Source organism: Peromyscus eremicus, chromosome 8b (assembly GCF_949786415.1).
Source record: "Peromyscus eremicus chromosome 8b, PerEre_H2_v1, whole genome shotgun sequence".
Lineage (NCBI taxonomy): Eukaryota > Metazoa > Chordata > Mammalia > Rodentia > Cricetidae > Peromyscus > Peromyscus eremicus.
The window spans coordinates 54,329,141-54,355,009 of NC_081424.1; the positions used below are offsets into that span (position 1 = coordinate 54,329,141).

At 44.5% G+C, this 25,869-nt stretch overlaps 1 long non-coding RNA gene and 1 other non-coding gene across 2 annotated transcripts in view; one reads left to right on the forward strand and one right to left on the reverse strand.

Annotated features, from left to right (window-relative positions):
- LOC131918920 (U6 spliceosomal RNA) lies at positions 1-105 on the reverse strand. Its single transcript, XR_009381139.1, has one exon. It is a non-coding gene; the product is annotated as a U6 spliceosomal RNA (small nuclear RNA).
- A 10,793-nt stretch (positions 106-10,898) lies between these two features.
- The window catches only part of LOC131918635 (uncharacterized), a 37,670-nt gene continuing 22,699 nt past the window's right edge, over positions 10,899-25,869 (forward strand). The window contains exon 1 of the long non-coding RNA XR_009381034.1: positions 10,899-10,991. This is a non-coding gene — a long non-coding RNA (uncharacterized LOC131918635). The remainder of the gene's footprint in view (positions 10,992-25,869) is intronic.

Consider the following 25,869-nt stretch of genomic DNA (forward strand, 5'->3'; position numbering starts at 1 on the left):
CCAAATAAGGAATGCTTCATGAATTTGCATGTCAATTTCACATGGACCATGCTAATTTTCTCTGTATTGTTCCAATTTTAGTATATGTGCTGCCAAAGTGAGCACTAAATGGTGATTTTTCTTTTTCTTTTTCTTTTTTTTTGGTTTTTTTTGAGACAGGGTTTCTCTGTGTAGCTTTGCGCCTTTCCTGGATCTCGCTCTGTAGACCAGGCTGGTCTTGAACTCACAAAGATCCGCCTGCCTCTGCCTCCCGAGTGCTGGGATTAAAGGCATGCGCCACCACCGCCCGGCTTGATTCTTTTTCTTTTTTTTTTTTTTTTGAATTTTTCTAATCCTATAGTTTTTCTACGTTGATTGGCATGCTATTATAAAGTTGAGCTTCTATCTATCTATCTATCTATCTATCTATCTATCTATCTATCTATCATCTGTCTATCTTCTTACTGTGAAATCATAGATTTCAAGTTTATTCAATGGATTTCTAATTTTTTGTTGCTACATATATAAATATTTATTTATTTCCACTTTATGTCTATGAGTGTTTGCCTGTATGTATGTTTTATACAGTGCCTGTAGAGGCTAGAAGATGGCATTAGAGCCCCTGGAAGTAGCATTACAGATGGTTGTGGGTAGACAAGTGGGTGCTGGGAACAGAACCTGGGTCCTCTGCAAGAATATCAAGTGTTCTTGCCCACTGAACCATCTCTCCAGTTGCCATGGTGTATTTTACTGTTTGAACCATTCCAGATTTGACTAATGAAAGCACATTTTTCAAGTTGGCTTCTGGGTCCTCCTGATTTATCTTCATCACACTTTGGGAGCTCCCTGATGTTCTAGCTCTACAAGAGATTCTAAGTTTATCTTGTACTTTTACTGATTGTTTCAGTTTCATCTAAATTGCTGTGATTAAAAACACCATGACCAAAAGACCTTAGAAGAAGAAAGGCTTTATTTCACCTTACAACTCCCGGTCACAGGCCGTCATTAAGGGAAGTCAGGGCAGAACTTGAAGCTGAAACATGGGGGAAACACTGCTCGCTGATACATTTCATGTTTAGCTAGCTTTCTTATACAACCTAGGATTACTTGCCCAGGGAATGATGCTGCCCACTATGGGCTGGGCCCTCCCTATCAATGAACAATTAAGATAATTCCCTCTAGGCATGTGCACAGACTGATCTGATCTGGACAATTCCTCCATTAAAACTCCCTCCTTTGCCTGGTGGTGGTGCCGAACACCTTTAATCACAGCACTCGGGAGGCAAAGGCAGACCGATCTCTGTGAGTTCGAGGCCAACCTGGTCTACAGAGTGAGTTCAAGGACAGACAGGGCTACACAGAGAAACTCTGTCTTGAAAAACAAAAACAAACAAACAAAGACTCCCTCCTTTAAAGGAGCCATTGGGTTTCCCCAGGTCAGGCATAGTGAGTGTTTGAGAGCACTTCTGAATTTTATTCTGATGGATTATGTATCATATATTCTTCACAGAGAGTTGTTCTTAGGGAATGTAGATATGGCATAGATGTATCTTTTTAAAAGGAACCCTATCTTTGTATAATCAATAGTGTTAGTGCGCCCCCTCAGTGACTGTGGTATTCTGTAGTATCACCTCTGCAGCTAGAGCCTTCAGTGAAGCTCTTGGAGAGGTGGCGACAGAGAGCCTCATCTTTCCCAACTTGCAGTTCTTAGACAGAAGGCCAAGTCTGCATGTCATGTATTGGAGCTGAATGTATTTAATGTGATAATTATCCCCGGTGCTGCTGGTGCATTTGCTTGCTCTTCTCTTCAGGAACAATGATTTTTCACCGAATGAGTACCCTCAAGTCCCACAGAGTTACCTCAAGTTCTAGTCCTAAGGTAGAGAGCAAAGTACATTATGGAAAACCAAAGAAACAGAAATACCAAAGGGAAGGTATTAGGGACAATAGTACTGCCCTGGAGACCTGCATACCACATCCGGTCCTCCACCATGAAAGCCAGTCAGCTGTCTCCAGGAAGTGGCCTTTCTGATAACACATTGCCTTCAGGATGAGGTAAAACTCCTTTTAGTATAGGCCTGAAGCGATTTTTGTTTGATTGCTTCATCACAGATACTCCAGGATCTAAGGCCTTGTGCATGGTGTTGCCGATCATCTCCATTGCCTCCTCCATCCTTTCAACTTTGTACATAGACTTGAATTCTTCCCGTGTGTGCTTTGTTTATTTGTCTCTCTCATCCCCACTAGACTGCAATCCCTGCCCTTCTGTAGCATGAGCCACAAGGCACAATTGTTTGTATGTACCTGGGATGTAGAAAAAGATCAAGAATTCTTTATAGGATGGATGAATGCTTCTAAGGAGTCTACTTAAAATGTAGATTGGAGGTTGACAAGATGACCCAACAGGCGAGGGCATTGTTATCAAGCCTGACAACCTGAATTCAACCCCAGGGACCCTCACGGTAGAAAGAGAGAAATGACTCCCGAAAGTTGTACACACATACACATACACAAACGCATGAAACTTGAAAAAAAATAACGTAGATTGAGCTCTAAGGTGAAAGCTGTGTCCTTTTCCTTAGGAGAAAACCAAGCAAGCTTTCACCACTATTTGACTTCTCCGTTTTGTCAACAAAAGATGTTTCTTTGGGGCAACAGGGAAGCGTTAGAGAAAGGGCAGGCTTTCAACAGCAGCGCTTGGTTGGAGCAATGACAAGAACGAAATAACCTGAATCAACCACACCCCAAATCACCGCGCACAAGGACACGAGTTATAAGGAAAATCAAGACTATTCCATTCAGACCCGCTGGCATCGGGCATCTTTTATTTCATGTTCTGTTTGCATCACTATTTTTTTGTAGCTACTAATTTGTCAGTTATTATGTGGTGGATGCTAATTTCTCATCACTAAAATAACAAATTTTGTGTAAGATTGCTAAAACTCGAAGTTATGTTAATGTAGTCTAAAAGGTGTGAGCCTGTCTCATTTCTTTCTGGTGAATTGGCTGCTCACCTGATGACATCAAATGTTCCAAATAAGCATGTAGGTATTAAATATATGTTGTGTAAGTCACATGGTTAAGTCAGGAAACAATTATTCCACTTACATTCAAACCACTTAGTATTTTGTATGTTTCTTTTCAGTTCACTTAAAACATATTTAGATATTGTATTAGTCAGGGTTCTCTAGAAGGATAGAATTTGTAGAATGAGTATATATATACTACATGGAGGGGGATTTATTAGATTGGATTATATTATAATAGATAATCCAATCTATATGTCGAGAGGCCGAGACTCTAGTAGCTGCTCAGTCTATGGATACCTCTGTCACAATCTGGCACTAAAGTCCCTGATCTTTAGCCCACATTATAAGACCTAAGAAACTGGGCTCCTATGGCAGTGAAGGATGCAGCAACAGAATAGATGCACTGACCAGCAGGGAGCAAAGATGGACAAGGCAAAGCCCTGCCTTCCCTCGGACCTCTTTATTCTGGCCACTTTTTTTTTTTTTTTTTTTGGTTTTTCGAGACAGGGTTTCTCTGTGTAGCTTTGCGCCTTTCCTGGAACTCACTTGGTAGCTTAGGCTGGCCTCGAACTCAGAGATCCACCTGGCTCTGCCTCCCGAGTGCTGGGATTAAAGGCGTGAGCCACCACCGCCCGGCTATTCTGGCCACCTTTAATCCTCCCTGTAAACAAACACCCTCCCAGACACCCCCCCACCCCGACCTTCCCAGATGTGTGTGCCTTAGTAAAGCCCAGATCCAATGGATACTGGCTTGTGCCCTTATAAGACAAATTGATAAACAGTCTTATTAATAAAAACCCGGAGCCAGATATTGGGGTGAAAAACTGAGAGATCAGAGAAATAGGACAAGCCACAACCAACCTCACCTCACCGACACCTCAGCTTCCAAAGAGACCTACTTTCTGTATACCCACGCCTATATGCCTTTCTGTTCCGCCATCTCATTTCCTCTCTCTACCCAGCTACATCACTTCCTCTTCCTGCCCAGCTCTGTTACTTCCTGTCTGTCTGTATAGACCTCCAGACCTTTATGGTTAAAGGTGTGTACCACCATGCCTGGCTCTGCTCACAGTGTGGCTTTGAACTCACAGAGATTCAGACAGATCTCTGCTTCCTAAGTGATAGGATTAAAGGCATGTGCTACCATTGTCTGGCCTCTGTTTATTATAGTGGCTGGCTTTTTCCTCTGATCCTCAGATAAACTTTATTAGGGTGCACAATATATTGGGGACATAATACATCACCACATGTCCTGACTGAGCAATGTCAGAAATATAAATGAGCATGTTTGTCTTTCCACAATGTCAGAACAACAAAAAATTCAAAAGGTATATCAGTTTTGTTGACTTTTAACTCACCAAGTACTCCTGATTTCACTTAGTATTTATGGCCATTGGCAATAATGGATTCTTTTATTCTAATCCTAATTACTAATATTCACTCTGAGATCACACATACTCCACACAATAGTATATAGGTCACAAAACGGCTGAAAATGGTTAATTAAAACTGTTTGGGGGTGGACAGGCATGGTGGCACACATCTTTAATCAGGTAGAAGAATCGTATAATTTTAAGGCTAACCTGGTCTACATAGTGAGTTCCAGACTAGCCAGAGCCACAAAGTGGGACTGTAAAAACAAAACATTGTTGAGGGGTTCAAAGGGCTTCCTGAAGACAGAAACTGAGAGCTGAGGGTCACTGCAGTTGGTTAGTTGAGTAACATAAGACTCAGTAACCGAGCTGGCTCCAGGCTTACTGGATCTACACCAACCACAATTCAAGTAGTCTTAAGTCAGGCAGGGGAGGGGGTCAGCTCAGCTGAAGTCCCACAATCAGGAAGTTTGTCCCTTGTTGATCCAATGACCTGTGCACCATATGGTCTGATGATATCTTGTGGGTGCTAACGTAACCAGTATTAGCTCTGCTTCCTTTTATAAGGTCTAGCTGAGGGGGTTGCATGCTAACTGGCATGATTTGCTCAATAAACTCACTGGCCAGTTTTTTTTCCCTGATATGGTTTTGATGTACCCATGTGTTCTTGATTTAATCTGGTAAATGCATAGCTGGTGCTCTTTTTATTTGTGTAAATATCTTATCAGTTTGTTCCTCATGGTTTGCACTGGACAGACAGTGACTATTAATTTACACAAGCAAGATGCAGAGTCATTCTGCCTCTGCATCTATACTCACAACAGAGCCAACTGCTCTTATGAAATGGAGTCACTTAGGACAAGGCACAGTCTGAAAGGAGTATAAATAGGGAGGAACTAAGGGTTAGCTTTGTTTTAGGGTTTCTGTTGCTGTGAAGAGACACTATGACCACGGCAACTCTTATAAAAGAAAAACATTTAATTGGGGTGGCTTACATTTTCACAGGTCTAGTCCACTATCACCATAGTGCAACAAGGTGGCGTGCAGCCAAGACATGGTGCTGGAGCTGAGAGTCCTACATCATGATAGGCAGGCAACAGGAAGTGGTCTGTCACTCTGGGTGTGGCTTGAGCATATATGCCTCCACAGTGACACACTTCCTCTAAGACTACACCTACTCCAACAAGGCCACACCTCCTAATAGTGCCACTCCCTTTGGGGGCCTTTTTCTTTCAAACCACCACAAGCTTGATCTCAAGTTCATAAAGTTTGCTAGTAACTTCACTACCACCCAGTGTTCATCATGCCCACGCATATACACTGCATGCTTTACAATTTGGTACTTGAAAGACTTAAGTTTCCCTTTGATTAGCAGCGTTGAAAATAATCTTTTATGTCTCTTATGCAAAATCAATTGACAAGAAATTTCAATAGCTTTGAAGGGGGAAAACATCCTCTAAAGTGTGTATGTGTGTATTTATATTTATACTAAACAGAACATCTTTACTTTTTGTTAAAATCTGCTTCCTGTTCTGTTATTTTGTGTTTTGTTCTTAGTAAATTGTTTATTTCTTTTGTATGTACTTACTCTTGCCTGGCTGAGTCATATTCATGAAGCGTTGTAAGGTTGGAACCACAGAAAAGAAAGAAAACACAGTATTACCATAAAGGTGGCCTTTATTTTCCTGATGACTGCTCGTCAACCAGGCTCTCTGGCTAAAATGTTTTCATAAAGTTCTATAAAAGAATGGCAAATGGTGGTGGCACACGTCTTTAATCCCAGCACTCGGGAGGCAGAGCCAGGCAGATTTCTGAGTTCGAGGCCAGCCTGGTCTACAGAGTGAGATCCAGGACAGGCTCCAAAGCTACACAGAGAAACCCTGTCTTGAAAAAAAAAAAAAGAATGACAAATGTGGTGTGTGAGACTGCTCCGCAGGTGAAGGCACTTGCTCCCCATCTGAGTTCTATCCCTGGGATCCACATGGTAGAAGAAGAGTACCAATTCCCAAAAGTTGTTCTTAGATCTCTAAACACACATCATAGCCCACACACATAAACAGGCACAAATAAAAGAATAATTGTTGTGGTAGTTTGAATAAAAATGGCCCCCATAGGTCCCCATAGATTTGAATGATTAGTCATCAGGGAGTGGCACTACTTGAGAAGGATTAGGAGGTGTGGCCTTGTTGGAGGAAGTGTGTTACAGGAGGTGGGCTTTCAGGTCTCAAAAGTCCAAGCCAGGTCCAGTATCACTATCATTTCCTGCTGCCTGTGGACCCAGATGTAGAACTCTCAGCTCCTTCTCCAGCACCATGTCTGCCTGCGTGCCAGCATGCTTCCCACCATGATGATAATGGACTGAACCTCTGAAACTGTAAGCCATGCCTAATTAAATGCTTTCTTTTGTAAGAGTTGCTGTGGTCCTGGAAGTTAGGCTGATATGTGTTGAAGTTTCGGTGAGGACATTTGAATTAACGGATGATGGTAACCAGGCCTTACTGCAAACTGCTGCCTGGCTTTGAAACCAGCACAGTCAATGACTGCATCTCTGCCAAAGGAGCGGCAAAGATACAGTCATCGCGACTCGGATGTGTTTCATCATCCAGGGCAAGGGGCAGGAAGGAGGGCTCACAGTTTCGAGTGCCGACTCCTGTCATTCCCTAATTTAGGAGCATCAACGGTCTCAGTCAATCTTTTCAGTAAAGTAAGTGACAGATAAGGAAATGGAAATTCAGGTTTGGAAAGCCACACAAAATCAGGCAGAAAGGAGGTTGGGGTTCAACACAGGCCTTGCTCCAGGCAGCTCCCACCTTCGCTTTCTCTGTTGTAGTCAGAACTCGGAGCCTCTGTCAGGCAGCAGCAGGAAAGCACAGAAGAATTTTTAAAAGTCATTCTCGTGACCCGTTTGCTTCCTAGTTCCTAATCCTGAGCAGATCTGAGGTCACTCTGCAAACAACTCCGTCTCCAAAGCTGCGAACACAGAAGATCAAGATCTTTTTAAAACTCTGTCTGCAGATTTAATATGGTCTGTCAGTCAATTTCCCTCTCTTATAGCAGCAGCAGGACAGATGTCTTCTTGATCTCAATGCCTACTGTACCTGCCTTGGACTTAGTTTCCAGGTAAATAAGACAAGAGAGCAGAGAACAATGTCAGGAGAAAAGGAAGACCCCGTGGCTTCAATCTCTGATTTCCACAGTGCTGTTCTGAACAGAGTATAGGGAGGTCTGTAACCTCTATAGTGGCTGAAGCCAGGAAAGGCCAGGAAATAGTTTGTCACTTAGTAGAAAATAGGTGGTCACTGAAGGTGACCTTGTAGTTTGGGTCTGGATTTACTTTACCAAATCCAGACACCAGCTACTCTAAGAAATTAGGATGGCCAAGTGGTGGTGACATGCACCTTTAATCACAGCACTCGGGAGGCAGAGGCAGGAGGATCTTTGAGTTTGAGGCCAGCCTGAGCTACAGAGTGAGTTCCAGGACAGCCAGGGCTACACAGAGAAACTCTGTCTCACAAAAAGCAAGCAAGCAAACAAACAGAACTAAAGATGCTTTTATTTATTTATTGGACAGAGAGGATGGGCTGGAGAGAAGATGGCTCAGTGGTTAAGAGCACCTACTCCCATTTCAGAGGACCCAGGTTCAGTTCCCAGCACTTAGACAGCAGCTCACAACCATCTGTAGCTCTATTTCCAGGGGATCTGATGCTCTCTTCTGGCCTCTGAGGGTATCAGGCACGCATGTGGTACAAATACACACATGCAAGCAAAGTACTCATACTCATAAAATGAAAATAAATACTTGAAAAGAATATTTCAAGAGGTGCAATGTCTTTAAAACACAGATCAAACTTTAAACTCATATAGCAAACTAGATACCTGTTTTGTTTTTAAAAGATTAAAAATGTTTTTTATTTTATGCTTATGTACGTGGGCCATCGAATGCAGGTATCCAAAGAGGCCAGATGAGGGCAACTGTAGCCCTTGGACCCGAAGTTACATTGAGACTAATGTGAGCTGCCCATTGTGAGTGCTGGCACCTGAATCTTATTCATCTCCAAGAGCAGTAAGTACTCTTACCAGCTGAGCCAACTCTCTAGCCTGCAACTAGATATTTGTAATCCAAGCAATGACATAAAAAGTAAGACAACATCCAGGTGTGGTAGCACAAGCCTTTGAACCCAGCACCTGGGAGGCAGAAGCAGGTGGATCTCTGTGAATTCAAGGTCAGCCTGTCTACATACTGAGTTCCAGGACAGCCAGAACTACTTAGTACTGAGATCCTGTCTCAAAAAAAAAAAAAAAACCCAACCAAACAACTAAACAACAACAACCAGGAAAGAAAATCACATCTTAGTAGTTGAAGGTACGTTGAGTCAAAAGGCCTTGGCACAGCACCATATCAACATGAAATTTATAACTGGGAAAGGGACACAATAATATTTATATTATGAGTGAAGTGAAATGGCCATTAAACATTCATAATTCTTGGCACTTTGCAAGTACATAGAGAGTGGTGTTTTTGTTTTATTTTATGTGGATGGATGTTTTGCCAGCATGTATGTCTACATACCATATGTGTGCAGTGCCCTTGGAAGCCAGAAGAGGAATAAGAGCCCCTAGAACTGGAGTTATAGATGGTTGTGTGGCACCGTGTGGGTACTGTGAATCTAGCCCAGGTCCTCTGGAAGAGCAGCAAGTGCTCTTAATCACTGAGCCATCTCTCCAGGCCCAAGAATTGTAATTTTTAGAGATGTTGTATACTTGAAAGACACCCAGCCTCCCTGCCTAACATAGCTTAGCTCAGTTGCTTTTGGAAAAAAGGCCTGAGAGGTACCGAGGAGTTCAGTCAGCCACCTAGCCCCAGAGCGAGGAACTAAAAGGTCAGAAAAAGGTCGGGAAAACCCCCTGTACCCTAGACAGAAGCTCGGGGAGAAACCACGAGCTGACCTGGGTTTGAACCTGGCCTCATCCAATCAGAGCTGGCTTCATTTGCATCACCCAATCAGAACCCGGTAACCAGGCTTCTTGTTTCTGTACCCGTGCCCGACCCTATAAAAACCCTCTGTTCCAGCCCGTGCGCGCGCCAGTCACTTGAGCTTCTTGAGAGACTGTGTCGCCCCGGGTACCCGTGTTCCGGAATAAAGCCTCTTGCTGTTTGCATCTGATTCGTGGTCTCGGTGTGCTCCTTGGGCGAGGGTCTCTCCTGAGGGAAGACTGCCTTCGGGGAGTCTTTCATACTCATCAGTTCTAAATCCTGAATTGTTCTTCAACATTTCCCCTCTGCATTCTAATGCAATGATCTTCAAGGTTCTGTGTTCAGGAGATCCCCAAGGACCTAATCTGCTCTATTCCCCAGTGCGGTAGTCCTTATTTTGAGGAAGAAAAACTCCTTAACACAATGTCTTTAAAGCGAAGTTCCCATCCAGTATAGTGGAGGCTACTCGATAGCCTCTTTAATCTTAAAAACAAAAACAAAAAAAACCTTGTGTGCATTTATGTGAATGGAGGTGCTCACGTGGGGATCAGAGTATAACCTCCTGGGTAGGTCTTTACTTCCTCCTTGTTTGAGACAGGGTTTCTTCATTGTTCTAAGGTGCCTATGCCAGGATAGTTTATTCTGGAGCTTTCCAGGGTTCTTCTGTCTTGTCTTCAGAGCTCTGGGATACAGACACAGGTAACAGAAACGTGGAGTTTGGGGGTTCACCTAGGTCCTCGTGGTTGAGCATCAAGTGCTTTTACCCTTTGAGCCATCTTGCCAGCTTTTAAAAATATCCTAAGGATATTTGGTGAATCACATGGGTGCTTCGCTTTGTCCATAACTCATCAACGTTTGAAACCTGTCTGTCCTGGAAAGATATTCACATGTCTTGATACTCAGCGAAGGAATGCTGCCTATTGATGGACAGGTCTGAATCAGAACACCACCAGGAAGTCCCTGGTTGCTCTGAGCACTGCGTGAGAATGAAGTGGAAACGAGAGCACTTTGCGATGTCTAAGCGAGGCGCCATGTCAGGCCAGGGAAATGGAAAGACTCGCAGCTGCCTGATGTCGAGGCCAGGGGAGACTAGACGCCTGCCTTAGCAAAGGGCCAAGTTAGGATGGCAGAAAACCGCAGGCCGACGATTTAAGGTAGCTCTGGGTTCATGTCTGGGTAAGTTTTGTCTCCCGTCCCTGCCATCTGGCAGCTCGCTCCCAGAAGGGCGAGTCTGGCTCGGGCCAGGCCCCGGGAACACACAGATTTTCTCAGGGCAACACGTGCACCAAGAGACCGCTCGGTAGCTGGAGGCCGCCCCACATTCCAGAAAGGTACAGCGGAGCCGCACGGCCAGCCCGACCCGGCAGCCGGAAGCTCACGTCCGGCGAAGCTGGCCTCCACCTCTAGGCGCAAGGGGGCGTGGCGCCACGCCCGGCTGGCCAATCAGAGCACGCGACCAAAATAGCGCCGTATAAATACTGACCGGAGCGCGCGGGCCGGGCTGCGCCCGCACCGGGCGGGGTTGCGCGCGCAGGTGAGGGCCCGCCGCCGCCGCCGCCCCGCCCACTGCACACCTGCTTCCGCCTGACGTGGACCTGGGAGCGGTTCCAAACCCTGACGGTTTGGGGTTTGTAAGTGAGTAACAAGCACGACACAGCTGGGCTCGGGTTTGGCGGGACTCTTCGCTTCTCTCTTCAGAGAGAAGGCCGCCGCAGCCTTGCGTCATCCAGGCCGCTTTTTGGCCTGGGTGGTAGCCGCACTTCCGGTGGGGACGCGCCCCGGCCCGGGTCTGAGGAAGGACGAGCCCTTCTCCACCCTGGAGCGGTCCCGCACGGTGATCCAGGCCTCTCCAGGAGGCCTGAGCTCTAGAGGGTGGCGGAGGACAGCGGCCCCGGCTCCCTGCACACCGCACACCTGGGCTTGGGCATCCTCTACCAGTCTGTGACGTCATGCAGGCAACTGCCTCTCAGACCGTGCGCACTCAGCCGCTGCCCCCCTCCGTCCTCCCGTCCTCTCCGTTATCTATAGAACATTTAAGCATGTCTTTATAAGGGAAGCTTTAAAATATTTAGGAACAGGATGTTGGGCTGGAGAAATGGCCCAGCGGTTAAGGGCAAATGCCGGTTCCCAGCACCCACTTTGCTCACAGCCATTCCTAACTCCAGTTCCAGGGTTCATGGGGGGCTGGGGGGGAGGTCCCCTATGCCTCCTGATCTCCGCAGGCACCGTGGTGCATGAATGTACCCGCAACAAAACCCACTCATACATCTAAAGAACAAAGGAAGAGTATAATATTGACAACGTGAAATTCTAATATATTTGAAATTATGAGCAAGTATAATTTTCCGGATATGTTTGATGACATCAACTCAATAGAATGATGCAGGGCATTGCTTGAGCCCTTCCCTTTTGAGCCTTTCCCTCTCTTCATTCTCTTTCTGTTTTACTCCCTCCTTATTCATTCCTTAAAATACACAAATTACCCACAATAAACTGCACAGATCTTAAGAAGACAGCTGTGGAAAGGTCTGCACAGGAGTAGAAAAGGAAGTAGCCCCTAGGCCAAGATCTGGACCCTTAAAACATTCCAGGTTCCCCTTTGGCCCTTTGCAGCCAGTACCATCATCCACACGCAACCACGATTCGGACTTGCTATTTGTCCATCCTTCAACTTCATGTAATTGTAATCAAGCCATGTGCTTTATTCTGTTTGCTCTCTGTTACTCAATGTACTGTTAACATTCAACCATGTTTGAATATACCACTAGTTTATAGATTGTTTATTGCTGACGGGATCCATTATGTGAATATACTGCAGTTAATTCATTTTACCATTGGTGGATTTTAGATTATGTTCAGTTTGGGGCTGTTAAGAATAAAGTTACTGTGAACTTTCATGTAGTCTTGATGAAAATACACAGATTTAAAAACTTACTACTGGGAATGTGTGTGTGGTGTAGTGTGTGTATATATGGTGTGTGTGTGTGTGTGTGTGTGTGTGTGTATGTGTGGTGTAGTATGTGTATGTATGGTGTATGAGTGGTGTGTGTGTGTGGTGTGTGTGTGGTGTATGTGTGTGTGATACAGTATGTATGTATGTGTGTGTATGTGTGTGTGATACAGTGTGTATGTATGTGTGTGGTGTGTGTGTGTGTGTGTGTGTGTGTTCCTGGAGGCCAGAGGAGGCTGTTGTCTTGTTTCAGGGCTGTTACTCCCTCCATATTCCCTTGAGATAAGTGTCTGGAGCTGGGCTGGCATGCAGGAGCCCTAATGACCCCCTTGTCTCAAATCCCCATAGTGCCAGGGTTTTAGGTTGGCTTTTTATGTGGTGTTGGAGATTTGCATCCCAGTCTTTATGCATCACTGTGCCCACATCTTACGTGGATCCTGGGGATCCGAATTCGGATTCTCACGCTTGCAGGGTAAGCACTTCACCTACGGAACCATTCTCAACCCATGCCTCTCCACTTCATGATAACTTTATTTCTAAAACTGTATAATCACACTGCCTTTAAGAAATGCACAGTCAGGTGGTGGTGCACAGCTTTAGTCCCAGCACTTGGGACACAGAGGCAGGTGGATCTCTGTGAGTTCAAGGCCAGCCTGGTTTACATAGTAAGTTCCAGAGCAATCAGGGCTACACAGAGAACTCCTGTCTCAAAACAAAAACAAAAAGAAACACACCGTTCTATGTAATTTCACACATACACTAAACAGTGTGGCCGTCACCCGATCAGAATCCACAACAGTCCTTCACTCCCCAAACTCCTGAGTGCCACTGCCTTGTAGACATGTCATGCCCACCTGTAACCCTTGAAAATCACCAGTGTGTCCCTTGTTGCTTTGGTTTTGCCTTTTCCCGGAAAATCACCTTAAAAAGTACCAGACAGTGGGTGCTTTGCATCTGGCTTCTTTCGTACCTGTGAGGTCTGTCTAAACTGTTCCATGTTTCAGTAGTCCTTTCCTTTTCGTTGCTCAGTAATATTCCATAGTATGATTATAACTTTATTCACTTTAGAAGGAAATTTGAGTTGTTTACCTGGCCCCCCTTCTCTCTGCCAGTCTCTTGGTATTTAGCCTATGCTGGCATTGAACTCAAAACCCTCCTGCTTCAGCCTCCTGAGTGCTTGGAGTTGCAGGGATGCGTCACAATTACAGTCTCACTTAGGATAATTAGGAGAGTTGTCAGACATAGTTCTCGTTTAAAGGGATGCTTTTGTTTGCTTCATTTTCTTATTTTTGAGAGAGGATCTTATTATTTAGCCTAGACTGGCCTTGAATTTACTGATCTCAAACTCATAGTCATCCTCCTGCCACAGCCTCCTCAGTACTGAGACTACAGGCAAAGTCCACTACATGCAACTTTCATTTCTTTTAATCCCTAGGAGAGGATATTTAACTCTACAGAAATCTTCCAAGTGGTTCCCTGAGGGCCATTGTGTGTTCTTGTCAGCCAAATGTGAGAATTCCCAGGACTCCATGCAAGCCCCACCCCCAGATGCAGGTGGCCAGGCTCCACCCTACAGAGTAAAAAGCCCCGGAAGTTCGGGATTTGAAAACTCACCAGTCCCTGAACTTGAAATCCCACCAATCCCTGGGCTCACCCCAAGCTCAGGACTCAAAATTCCACCAATCCCCACCCTGGAAATCTCCACCCTGGAAAGTTCCACCCTCCCCGCAAAGAAACCCTGTATAATCCCTGTCTTCTTGCTCCGTTCTCTGCTGCCACCTCCTCAGTTTATTCCCCCCCAATGGAGCTCTCGTGTGAGGTTTGTTGTGTGTGTGACTTTGTGGTAGTCCCTGGCTCCCCTGCAAGGATACCTTTCTCTTCAGAACTGTAACAGTTGCGTTGGGGAACCTACCCCCCAGCAGAGCTGTAACACACTCTGTGTCCTCACTAGCACTGTCCCCACTATTTGTAACCATGTTAATGACTCATACTGAAATCTCATGGCTTTTAGTCATTTTTTAGAAGATTTATTTATTTATTGTATTGCTCTATCTGCATGTACACTTTATGCCGGAAGAGGACATCAGATCCCACTATAGATGGTAGTGAGCCACCATGTGGTTGCTGGGAATTGGGCTCAGGACCTCTAGAAGAGCAGCCAGTGTTCTTAACGGCTGAGCCATCTCTCCAGCCTGGTATCTCATGACTTTGAGGAACATTTTCTTAAAGGCAAGTGGCGTTGAGTGCTATGTCACATCCCTATTCATCATGTGTTCATTCTCACTTGTGAAGGGTCTGCCCAATGCTATTTTAACATTATTTTTGAAGGTCAGATCAAGAGCTTTGGGGATAGTCCAGTAATAAAGTGCAAGCCGAGCTCCGGGTTCCGTCACTATGTCCCCAACCCTGCCAAAGAACTGACTGTGCTAGATAAGTGTTTTTTTTCTTCCTTTTCACTTCTTCTCTTTCCTTCCTTCCTTCCTTCCTTCTTTCCTTCCTTCCTTTCTTCCTTCCTTTCTTTCTTTGTCAACTTAACACAAATTGGGTCATCTGAGAAGAGGGAACCACAGTTGAGAACAGTGCCTCCATCAGATTGGCCTGTAGGCAAGTTTTCTTGATTACTAATTGATGTGGAAGGGCCCAGCTCACTGAGATGGGCTGGGCCAGTGATGCCACCCTGGGCAGGTGGTCCTGGGAGGTATGAGAAAGCAAACTGAATGTGAGCCTGGAGAGCAAGCCAGTAAGCAGTGTTCCTCCGTGGTCTCCGCTTCAGTTCCAGATTCCTGCCTTGAGTTCCTACCCTGACTCCCTTCATGATGGGCTGCTAAGTGCAAGATGAAATAAGCACTGTCCTTGCTCAGATTGGTTTTGGTTTTTATCACAGCAACAGAAACCAAATTAATACACTGGTTTGATTTTCTGCTGAATTTTGAGAGTTCTTTGGGTATTTGGGATACAAGTCATACTTAGTTAATGAAAATCATCCTTCCGTTGAATTGGCTTCCTGTCTTTATGAAAAGTCCACTGGCTTCGTTTTGTAGGGATTCATCTTTGGGGATTTTTTCATTAACCTGTATATCTGTCCGCTTTCCAGTACCACATTGTCTCAAGACCATGACTTTCAAGTGATTCCTAGAGTACTCCAATTTTGTCATTTCTCAGTTATTTCTATATTCTACTTCCTTTGACTTTTCATAGAAAATGGAAGCTTATCTTTAAAAAATTCTTATTTTGTGGATCATTTGTATGGGAACTGACATCTTTTTCCTTGGTGGGTGTGTCCTAGAGATTGAACCCAGGGTATCTTTCCTCTAAACCAGTGGTTCTCGACCTTGTAGTGGGTAGCTGTTCCAGCTTTGACCTTGAACACTGCCCCTAGTGTGGCAGCAAGTAACTGCCACACCTGCCTATGACCTGCCCCTGGGGTGTGGCGAAGAGGGACCCCCTTGGCCGGTGGTGGCACACGCCTTTTATCCCAGCACTTGGGAGGCAGAGGCAGGTGGATCTCTGTGAGTTCGAGGCCAGCCTGGTCTACAGAGCGAGATCCAGGAAAGGCACAAAGCTACACAGAGAAACCCTGTCTCGAAAAACAACAAACAAACAAACAAAAAAAAGAGGGACCCCTTAAAACCCTAGATGCGTACGTGTTTGCTCTCTTAGCTCCTCATGGTCCTGGAGGCTGGATTTGCAGACCAAGTAAGAGTTCCCCAGAGAACTACACTGGACTGTACCTCTTCTCTCCCGGATACTGTAATCAATCCCTTATTGGTTGTAAGTTACCCCTGAAATAAACCTCTTTTAGTTACCAGATAAACTACGTGGAATTGCCTCATTAATTATAGCAATACAACCTTCCTAATGCTGCAGCTCTTTAATACAGTCCCTCATGTTATGATGACCCCCAACCATAAAATTATTTTCATTGCTGCTTCATAACTGTTATTTTGGTACTGTTATGAATCATAATGTTATCTGCATTTTCCAGTGATCTTAGGTGACCCTGGAAAAGGGTTGTTCAATCCTATGGGAGTCACAATCCACAGGTTAAGAACCACTGGTCTAAGCCATACTCCCACAGACCTACACTCTTAGTCCAGGAATTGATGCCTTAACTACATTGAGTCTGTCAATCTGTGAATATAATGTACCTGTATATTTATTTAGGTTGCCTTTTATTTCTTCACTCAACATTTAGAAGTATTCCTCCTATAGTTCCAATAACTGCTTAGTTAGATTTGTGCTCTTTTAAAACAATATTCTCTTTTTTCTTAATTTTAGTTCCTAAGTGTGTTATTTGCTATTTTAAAGAGATGTGATTTGTTTATGAGTGTTGACTTTATATATTCCAAACTTGATTGACTGATTTGTTTATTCTGGAAGGGTTTTTTGGAATCGAGGGACTTTCCATATGGACAATTACAATGTTTGTGAATGGGGATAAGTTTTATTTCCTTCTTTCCAATCTCTATAACTTATATTAACTTTTAGTGCCTTATTTCATGATAGAACATTGTGATGTTGACTAGGAGGGGTGACTTAGATGTCTCTCCTTGTTCCTGGTCTTATGGAGAGTAAAACCTCCAGTCTTCACATTTAGTATGTTAGTTACAGGCCTTTGTAACTGTGTGTGTTAGTCTGATTTTTTTTACTAGTCTGTTTTTTATTACTATAAGGAAATACTTGAGGTAGGCTAACTTTATAAAGAAAAGGTATTTTTGTTTTTAAACTCACTTTTGGAGACTGAACATTCATGACCAGGAGGCCCTATTGGTTTGGCCTGAGATGATGATAACCTGATTAAAATCACGTCAGAGTAAGAAGTCATCTTACTCAAAACCCCTTTGGAGGCTTTGGCCTCAGTTCATCTAAGGACCTCCCACTTAAATAAAGATCCTACTTGTCAAAATAAGAACACAGAGGACCAAGCTTCCAACACACTGAAGAGTGGTGTGTTTATTGAGTTTGGTTCCTTGCTAGTTCCCACTAAGAATCATATGTTAAACCTTGTCAAGTGTCTCTTTTGAACCAATTGATAGAGTCTTTGTTCAGATACTTATTGGTTTTCAAATATTACTATGGAATAAATACCACTTAATGTGTAATTCTTTATATTATTGTATTCAGTGTGTGCTTTGCATTGTGTTCATGAGAGTTATTGATACATGAGGTTCTTTCTTGTCTTACGCCTTATCTGATTTGTATTTGTGTCATGACAACAGGGCAGCTTAAGGAAAGAAAGGTTTCTCTTGACTCACTGCTTCAGAGGGTTCTAGTCCACTGTAGCAGGGATGGCGTGGCACAGTGGCTCAGTCTGTGAACGTGGGCGGGCGTATGTGGTGGGAGCGGCTGTTCCCATGACAGTGGATCAGAAAACAGAAAGTAGAGCCCACCTGATTGTTCAGTGAAGAAAGGCACTTGCCACTAAATATGATGACTTGGGTTTGAGCCCCAGAACCCACATGGTGGGAAGAGAGAACTGACTGCCACAAGTTGTTCTCTGACCTCTCTCTCTCTCTCTCTCTCTCTCTCTCTCTCTCTCTCTCTCTCTCTCTCTCTCTCTCTCTCTCACACACACACACACACACACACACACCACACATAAAAAAATAATTTTAAGAGGAAAAAACCCCCAGAGACAGTTAGACTGGATCCAGATGTAGATACAACCTTCAAAGATGTGACATACTCTCCCTCCCTCCCTCCCTCCCTGCCTCCCTCCTTCCCTCCCTCCCTCCCTCCCTCCCTCCCTCCTTCCTCCTTCTTCTCTCCTTCCCTCCTACCTCCTCTCTCTTTTGAATTTCTTAGCTTGTTTTGTTTTGGACTGAAAAGGGAAAGCTGGGGGATTGGACAAGCCTCTGGTAAAGCAGTCTACCTTAGCAGGCAGGCCTGTGCCACAGAGACCCCTCTTTCTCAGTATCCCTCTTTCTCAGTGTGATTCCTTGCCTGTGCCTGCAGTCCTTGTGTGGTTTGGGGAAATGAAACCCACACACGGGACGGGTACAACCCACACGGGGATCCTCTAAGACGGGTCTCCTGACAGTTTAAACTTTAAGTTTGCAGATTTTCCAGTTACCTCTCTCTTATCATATTTCCTAGACATCGGTTCTTTTGAAATGCGGTGTGGCTTCTTTTCAATGGTCTGTCCTAGGTAATGTTCCCTGGGAAGAAAGAACTATACAGATGTCAGATTAGGTGGCTGGCAGTTTTGAGGTCAGTGTCTTTACTGACATTCAGAGAAGGATGTTGAACTCTCCACTCTCCTTTCCGTTCTCAGACACTTTAATGCTCTTAGGGCATGTGTGTTCGGGGACTCAGCGTAGTGACGCCTTTTTCGCTTGTGTGAATGGTGAAGGTGTGGGGTTCTTCCTGTGTGGACCTTCCATTGATCATCCCACAGTCTCATGGGGTCTGGAAAAGACACCAGCAGTCTGGAAAAAGTCAGGATTTCATCAGCACAGATCAGCTATGGTGTCAGTATTTGTACCAGTTCCTTGAGTCCTATTCAGAGGAGACAGAATGACACCTCCAAGCAGTAGTTCTTTGTAGGAGAGGACTCCTGAGACAAGGGTCCCATACAGACTTTTATGACGGGCCGAAGGACTCCATAGCTGAATTGAAAACAAACCTACTCTTTGCTGGAGAGAAGCCCATGTCTGTTTCCTATGGTATGGATTGTGTAAACATCCTTAAAAAGATACTCGAGTTCCAAGGAAGTCATGGCCACCGTGAGTCACAAGACACTGGGAAATGAGAGGGACTTTGGAGAACAGCTTTCAATAGGAATGCTGTTTTTTAGCCCAGGTAATCTTTCTTGTCCAGAATCTGCTTGGATGTGAACACAGAGTGTTAGTCAGCTTCCTCAGCCATGACTGCACACCTGAGAGAACCATCTACAGGGACTTGTTTGTTTGGGGGTCACGGTTTTCATCTTCCACACTGTTGGTTCTGGGCTTGTGATGAGGCAGGAGGATGTCGCAGAGACTCCTCGTCTCATAGTGGACAGAAGGGACTAGGGACCAGGTGTATATTCTAAAACATGCCCTTCCTGACCTATTTTGTGCAGCTAGGTCCCACCCCCTGGTTCTATGACCAGCTAGGGACCAAGCATTCAGAATTTGAGTGCCAGTGTACTGAGTCTCAAGGTACTGCTCTTACAAAAGACCTGGATTCTGTTCCCATCATCCATATAGGGTGGCTCACAACCACCTGTAAGTCCTGCTTCAGGGGGTGTGATATCTCTGGCCTCCAGGAGAACTGCACTCATAAGCACATACCTACATGTAGATACACAATACACATACTTAAAAATAAAATAAATTTAACAAAATCTGGGGTCTGTGGGGGGACATTTTATACACAAACAATTACTTGTAGTTATTTGAATATTTCTTGGTTAGTGTTTGTGTGATGTATCTTTCTATCCTTTTAATTTCAAACTGCCTATCTAATTTGTTTTGTTTTGTTTTGTTTTTCAAGACAGGGTTTCTTTGTGTAGTTTTGGTGCCTGTCCTGGAACTCACTCTGTAGACCAGGCTGGCCTCGAACTCACAGAGATCTGCCTGGCTCTGCCTCCTGAGTGCTGGGATTAAAGGCGTGCGCCACCACCGCCCACCTATCTAATATTTAAGGTGGGTTATGTGTATGTGCTTGTGAGTAGTTGTTTTGTAGATAGCGTATAATTTGTCATTAAGTATTTTTATTTACTTTGGTAAGTTTATGTCAAGGGTTATCAAACTATGCCTGGCCAGTTGCCCATCTTTTTTTGGGGGGGATTGTTTGTTTGTTTGTTTGTTTTGTTTTATGAGACAGGGTTTCTCTGTGTAGTTTAGGTGCCTGTCCTGAATCTTGCGCTGTAGACCAGGCTGGCCTCGAACTCACAGAGATCCACCTGGCTCTGCCTCCTGAGTTCTGGGATTAAAGGCATGCACTACCACTGCCCGGCTGGCAGTTGCCCATCTTATAAATACAGTTTTATCAAAAGACAGTCATGTTGGGCCTGGAGAGATGGCTCAGGGTTTAAGAGTACTTGATGTTCTTCCAGAGGACCTGGGTTTGATTCCCAGCATCCACATGGCAGTAACAATTGTTTGTAACTCCAGTTCCAGGGGATCTGACACCCTATTCTTGATCCAAGGGCACCTCATGTGCATAGTACACTTAAATACTGCAGGCAAAATACATATATTCATAAAATAAAATTAAATAAGTCTTTAGAAAAGACAGGCATGTTTGTTTTCTTATGTGTTACTTTGGTTGCTTTCAGCTACAGAAGCAGAGGTGAACATAATTGCAATGGAGACCATGTGCCCAACAAAACCCAGAGTATTTACAGTCTGGCCCTCTAAAGAGGAGCTGTGATCCCTGCTTATGTCATTTACATTTGATTATTGGTATATGTGGAGTTAGGTTATATCTAGTCTATTGTTTCTTTTACATTTATCCTCTTCGTTCTTTGTTTCTCAGTTTCTCTTTTCTTGCCTTATTATTGATCATGTGATAATTTTGTAGTATTCATCTTAATTTTCCGATTTATTTCTTTGTATGTATTTTTAAGCTATTTCTTTTTCTTTTTAATTTTTTTCTTTTACTTCCATTAGTGGTTTTGCCTGCATGTATGAGTGAGGGTGTCAGGTCTTGGAGCTACAGACAGTTGTTAGCTGCCATGTGGGTCCTCTGGAAGAGCAGCCAGTGCTCTTAAGCACTGAGCCACCTCTCCAGCCCCTTTGTATGTATTTTTAATGGTTATTCTAGGAATAGCATGTATAGCTTAACATCCGAAGCCTCACGTGCACTACTGTCCTATCAGTGTTTGATAAGGAAACAATCTGAGGCATTCCCAGTTCAGTCACAAAGGCTGGAGGATGGGAAGTCCGTCAGCAGCTGCAGCTATAAACCAAAGAAAGCACTGTTGAAATCTTGACTTAAGGGATACCCCAGTCAAGGTCACTGGACTAAGTTTATGTATAAACTTGACATACTGTTGACCCCAGCCAGTGCAGAAGTAGTGATCACACCTCATCTCAAAGCTTTCCTTCCTCACAGCGTGCTGCCCTCATACTGTGGCCAAGAGTTTATGCCTTCCTTTTCCAAAGTTTTGTTGTAATAATGCTTTCAGTTCAAAGTTGGTAGACGTTTCCCCAATTGCTGCCTAGCCTGACTACTGGTAGTTTTCAGAAGTTTGTCCAGGAACTGGCCCTTCTCTGGGCTAGCATCTGGAAGGAGCAGGTCAACAAACCCTTTTATTTCAAAGACCCTCACAGATCTTGTGAAGTGGTTTCCATTTGTCCGGAAGGCTCTTACTTTCCTTACCCGTCCCTAACAGTCAGCTACCTCTGGCAAAGGGCATTTAGTTCCTGATCCATCCAAACTGCCTTCCCCAGTTCAGAGTTCCCACGCTAGCCCTCAGGCTGTTCTGACCTGTACCCCACCTTCTGACACTGCTTTTCCCTCCAGTTACTGATCTCTGCCCTCTGAGGCAACCTGGTAATTTGATCCCCTAATAAACTATGCTTTCTACCCACAGAGTGGTCCCGTTAGGTGGTTTCACTCAGTTAGGCTTCCAATCCCTCTGAGAGAGACGTTCTGCACTTCTCAGCAGAGAGATTGGGTACGTTGCTTCTCTAGGTTTATTTCCAGATATTTATGGTTTTGATCCTATTATGAATGGTAATTATACTTTTCATTTTAAGTTTTTGTTATTGTATAGCTTGTGGCTTTAATGCATTTATTTTTATTTTTTAAATTGCCAATCGGTGGTGGCACATGCCTTTAATTCCAGTACTCAGGAGGCAGAGGCAGGTGGATCTTTGAGTTTGAGGCCAGTCTGGTCTACAGAGCAAGTTCCAGAACAGCCAAGGCTACAAAGAGAAACCCTGTCTCAAAAAAACCAAACATTCTCTAGATTTGTTTATTTTATGTGTATGAGTGTTGTGCCTGTATATATATGTATGTCCACTACCTGTTTGTTTGGTGCTTGAGGTCAGAAGAAAGCACTGATCCTCTGGAACTGGAGTTCTGAATGATTGTGAGCCACTATGTGGGTGCAAGGAACAGAACCCAGGTCTTATGGGAGAGCGACAAGAGCTCTTAACAACTGGGCCATCTCTCCGGCCCCATATTTATTTATTAATCCTGATTGTGGTTTATTTTCTATTTCTGTAATCATGTCCTCTCTAACTATACTTTGCATCCTTCCTTCATCCCAAACATTATCCCTTTCTTTTGTGGGACATGAAAGCATGCTTCCTCTCTATCTTTACAGGTTCTGTGGCTGATGAAAGAATTGACTTGACAGGAGACAGATTAACAGGAAAAGCATTATTTAGATTACATAGTTATACATTGTGGGGAGTCCTACAAAACTGTGACCCTCAAGGGAGTGACCAGACACTGAGGCTTATACATGATCCTGCCCTATAGAGAGGAACAGACTTGACCTAGAAAGTTTGGGGAGGAGATGGATGGTGTATTAAAGTTGCCTAGGAAGCAGAAAGAGACTGTATGGGTATGGGCTGTTTGAGAGCAGCCTTCTTCCTGGTACACATGTTCACCAGAGAGAACCCCTCCACTGATATAACCCTCCTTTACAGAAGGGAAGACTCATATTTCCTGTTGGGTAGTTGGAGTTCTATAAGTGTTGCAGTTGCCTTGGGTCAATACAGTGAGCAGCCACCTAGGGAGCAGCTGGCTCTGAATCCCTTTATTTTGTTTCCTGCCTTAATGCACTGTGGGGCTCTGGTACAGTGCTAAGTAGAGATGCTGAGAAGGGTCAGCCTGCCAAGGACTTGGAAGGATGAGAAGGCTGCCCTCGCCACCCCCATGTATGTGTGCCTGTGTGTTGGTTAGCATGGTCTCACATGGGCGCTTATTGTTTCCTGAGATGTTAACTCAGTCTTTGGCACACTCCAGGGAGGCAAGAGGCCCGAAACTCGGTGTACTTTCGCGTCCTTTGTCAATATCCACTCCTTTGGTCAGATCATAAAAGTCGGTGCTCTTTTCTCTGAGCTCTTGTTGACTAGCTGTGGCTCTCTGAGGACACAGTAGGTTGAGTGTGAACTGGCTCCCTCCCTCTGTTCCTTTGGCAGGACCTGTGCTGAACACATTGACCAGGAACACATGATACCTTCCTTCCTTGAGGGCTAGGACCTACTGCTTCCAGTTTTGTAAAACAGAGGCCAGGTCTTTTGACCCTGATCAACGGATGTCAATCTCTGATGCACACAGATACTACTTTCCTCAAGTTACTTAGAAAATCATTCAAACCCCAGTATTAGGAAGATAGAGGGTCACTGTCACCTTCCAGTCTCTGGTGTCTTTTTGCATTCTTCTCTGTGACCCCTCACATGCCTCTTTCAACATGTGTATGTCTGGTCTCTAGCAAAGGATTTGAGCCCAGGGTCAGCTGGATTTAGAGGTCAAGGGAACATAGCCTGGATTGGGAGGTGAAAGTTGAGAAGCATTCACTCCCTAGTACAGGCAGCTCTTCCATACCTAAGCTCTCCACCTGGGGGCATTCATTCTTCCCTGGTTTTCTATTGTGTTGGTCTATTATTTTTGTTGTCATCAAGGACTGTAAAAAGTTTCTGTTATGAAATGTAAATGACCTAGAAGGAGAAAACACATGAATTCATGACCAGTTTCAGCAGCAGCCTCTGCCTTCATTAGCACACTATTATGTATTTATCAGTTAGCTTTCTAATGACCCAGCGTAGATTGTTGGCAGAGCAGGTGGGGAGGAATGAAGACAAGCAGCTGTGCCAAGGGAGTCTCATAATCTGCAAAATAAGGAGTGTTCACTAAATCATCGTTCCCAGCTCCCACAGCTGGGATTCTCAGCAACACCTGCAGCACTGGGGGAGGAGAGAGGTGAGAAGCAGAGATGTAATCACAGTAGTGGTGCCTGGGGCGGTCTGGATCCTCCACCACAGCTCCAGTGAGGGAGGGAGTCTCAGGCTTCTTGGAGCTCCTTCTACCTAGAGGCCTCTCCTCATTGATCCGGGCTCCTTGTACATTTCCAGTCTTTGATCTCTCTGAAGCCTTGCCAGAGGGTACTGGTGAAGCCAGGGTGTGGGTGTAGATGGTAATACTCATCAAGGGGAATTAGAGGCCTGCCTTTATGCCACACAACTTGGTGTGTTCAGAGCGGGCCTTTGCCTGCAGGTCAGCAGTACAGCTGCCTGTGTCTGTGCTCTCTCGCTTTAGACTTTCAGTCTCCAGGCAGATATTGTTTGTTTTAGCGTGCGCTCTCTCTCTCTCTTCCTCCCTCTCTTTCTCCCTCCCTCCCTCCCTCTCCTCTCCTCTCTCTCTTGGTTGGGAGGTGGTTTATGTAGTCTGAATGCCTAGTCTTCTTGCCCCCTCCTCTTGAATGCTGAGATTAAAGGTGTGTGCCACCATGCCTACTTCCTCCCTCTAACTCTTTTGCATATGGTCTGCCACATAGTAAGTGCTCAACACAATATCTGGTTGATGAATAGATGTGAAAGGGATAGGAAGGTGGATCGAATTTCTCGGATCTATAGTCCCACTCTCTTTGATTCTTCCCTTACTGTGGACCACTCACGTCTAGTTAACCACCACAATTCAGCGGTTCTGATTTCACAGTGACTGTTTTTAAAGCTGCCCCCACCCCCAGGTGCTTTCTCTCCTGCGTAGAGTCTAGTTCCCTCATTATAAGATCTTCCAGTATTTCTGTCCCAAACCAACCTTGGCTATGCTGTATGGCAATGCTCCTTAATATGTTTTGAACTCAGCTTGCAAGAATTTTCTTGAAATTTTTTGCACTAATATTCATCAGGGATATTTGTTGCAGAATATTATTTTAAGGTGTGTTACTTTTGTTTTGTTGCGTTTGTTTAACTCTGTGAAGCTGTGTTACTGTGCTTGTCTAAAACACCTGATGGTCTAATAAAGACTGAACGGCCAATAGTGAGTCAGGAGAGAGAAATAGGTGGGGCTGGCAGTCAGAGAGAATAAATAGGAGGAGAAATCTGGGAGGAAAAAAGAAGTAGTTAAAGAAGGATGAGGACTTCAGGGGCCAGCCACCCAGCTACACAGCAAGCCACATAGTGAGAGAAAGAGTAAGATTTACAGAAGTAAGAGAAGGGGAAAAGCCCCGAGACAAAAGGTAGACAGGTAATTAAAGAAAAGAAAAGCTGGCAAGAAACAAGCCAAGCTAAGGCCAGGCAATCATAATTAAGAATAAGCCTCCGTGTGTGTGATTTATTTAGAAGCTGGGTGGTGGGACCCTGAAAGAGCAAAAACAACAACAGAGATTGATGTACAGTTTCTTTGCTGTGTTCTGTTAATCCTGCCAGGTGAGAATAAGAACACTACCACAATTTTTGAGCAATTTTTTGATACTGGCCAGGATGATGGACATTGGTCAGGTCCATACCTGGGATTCCCAGAATGTGGCCCTGAATTATTTTAGACAGGAGCTTATAAAGGTGAAACCCACAAGGCTACATTCTTCCCATGAAGAACCAGCCTGCCTCCATCTTAGGTTTAAAAATCAACTTACAGTAAAGACAAACTAGGTTCATTCCTGTTTATGATTAAACTTCT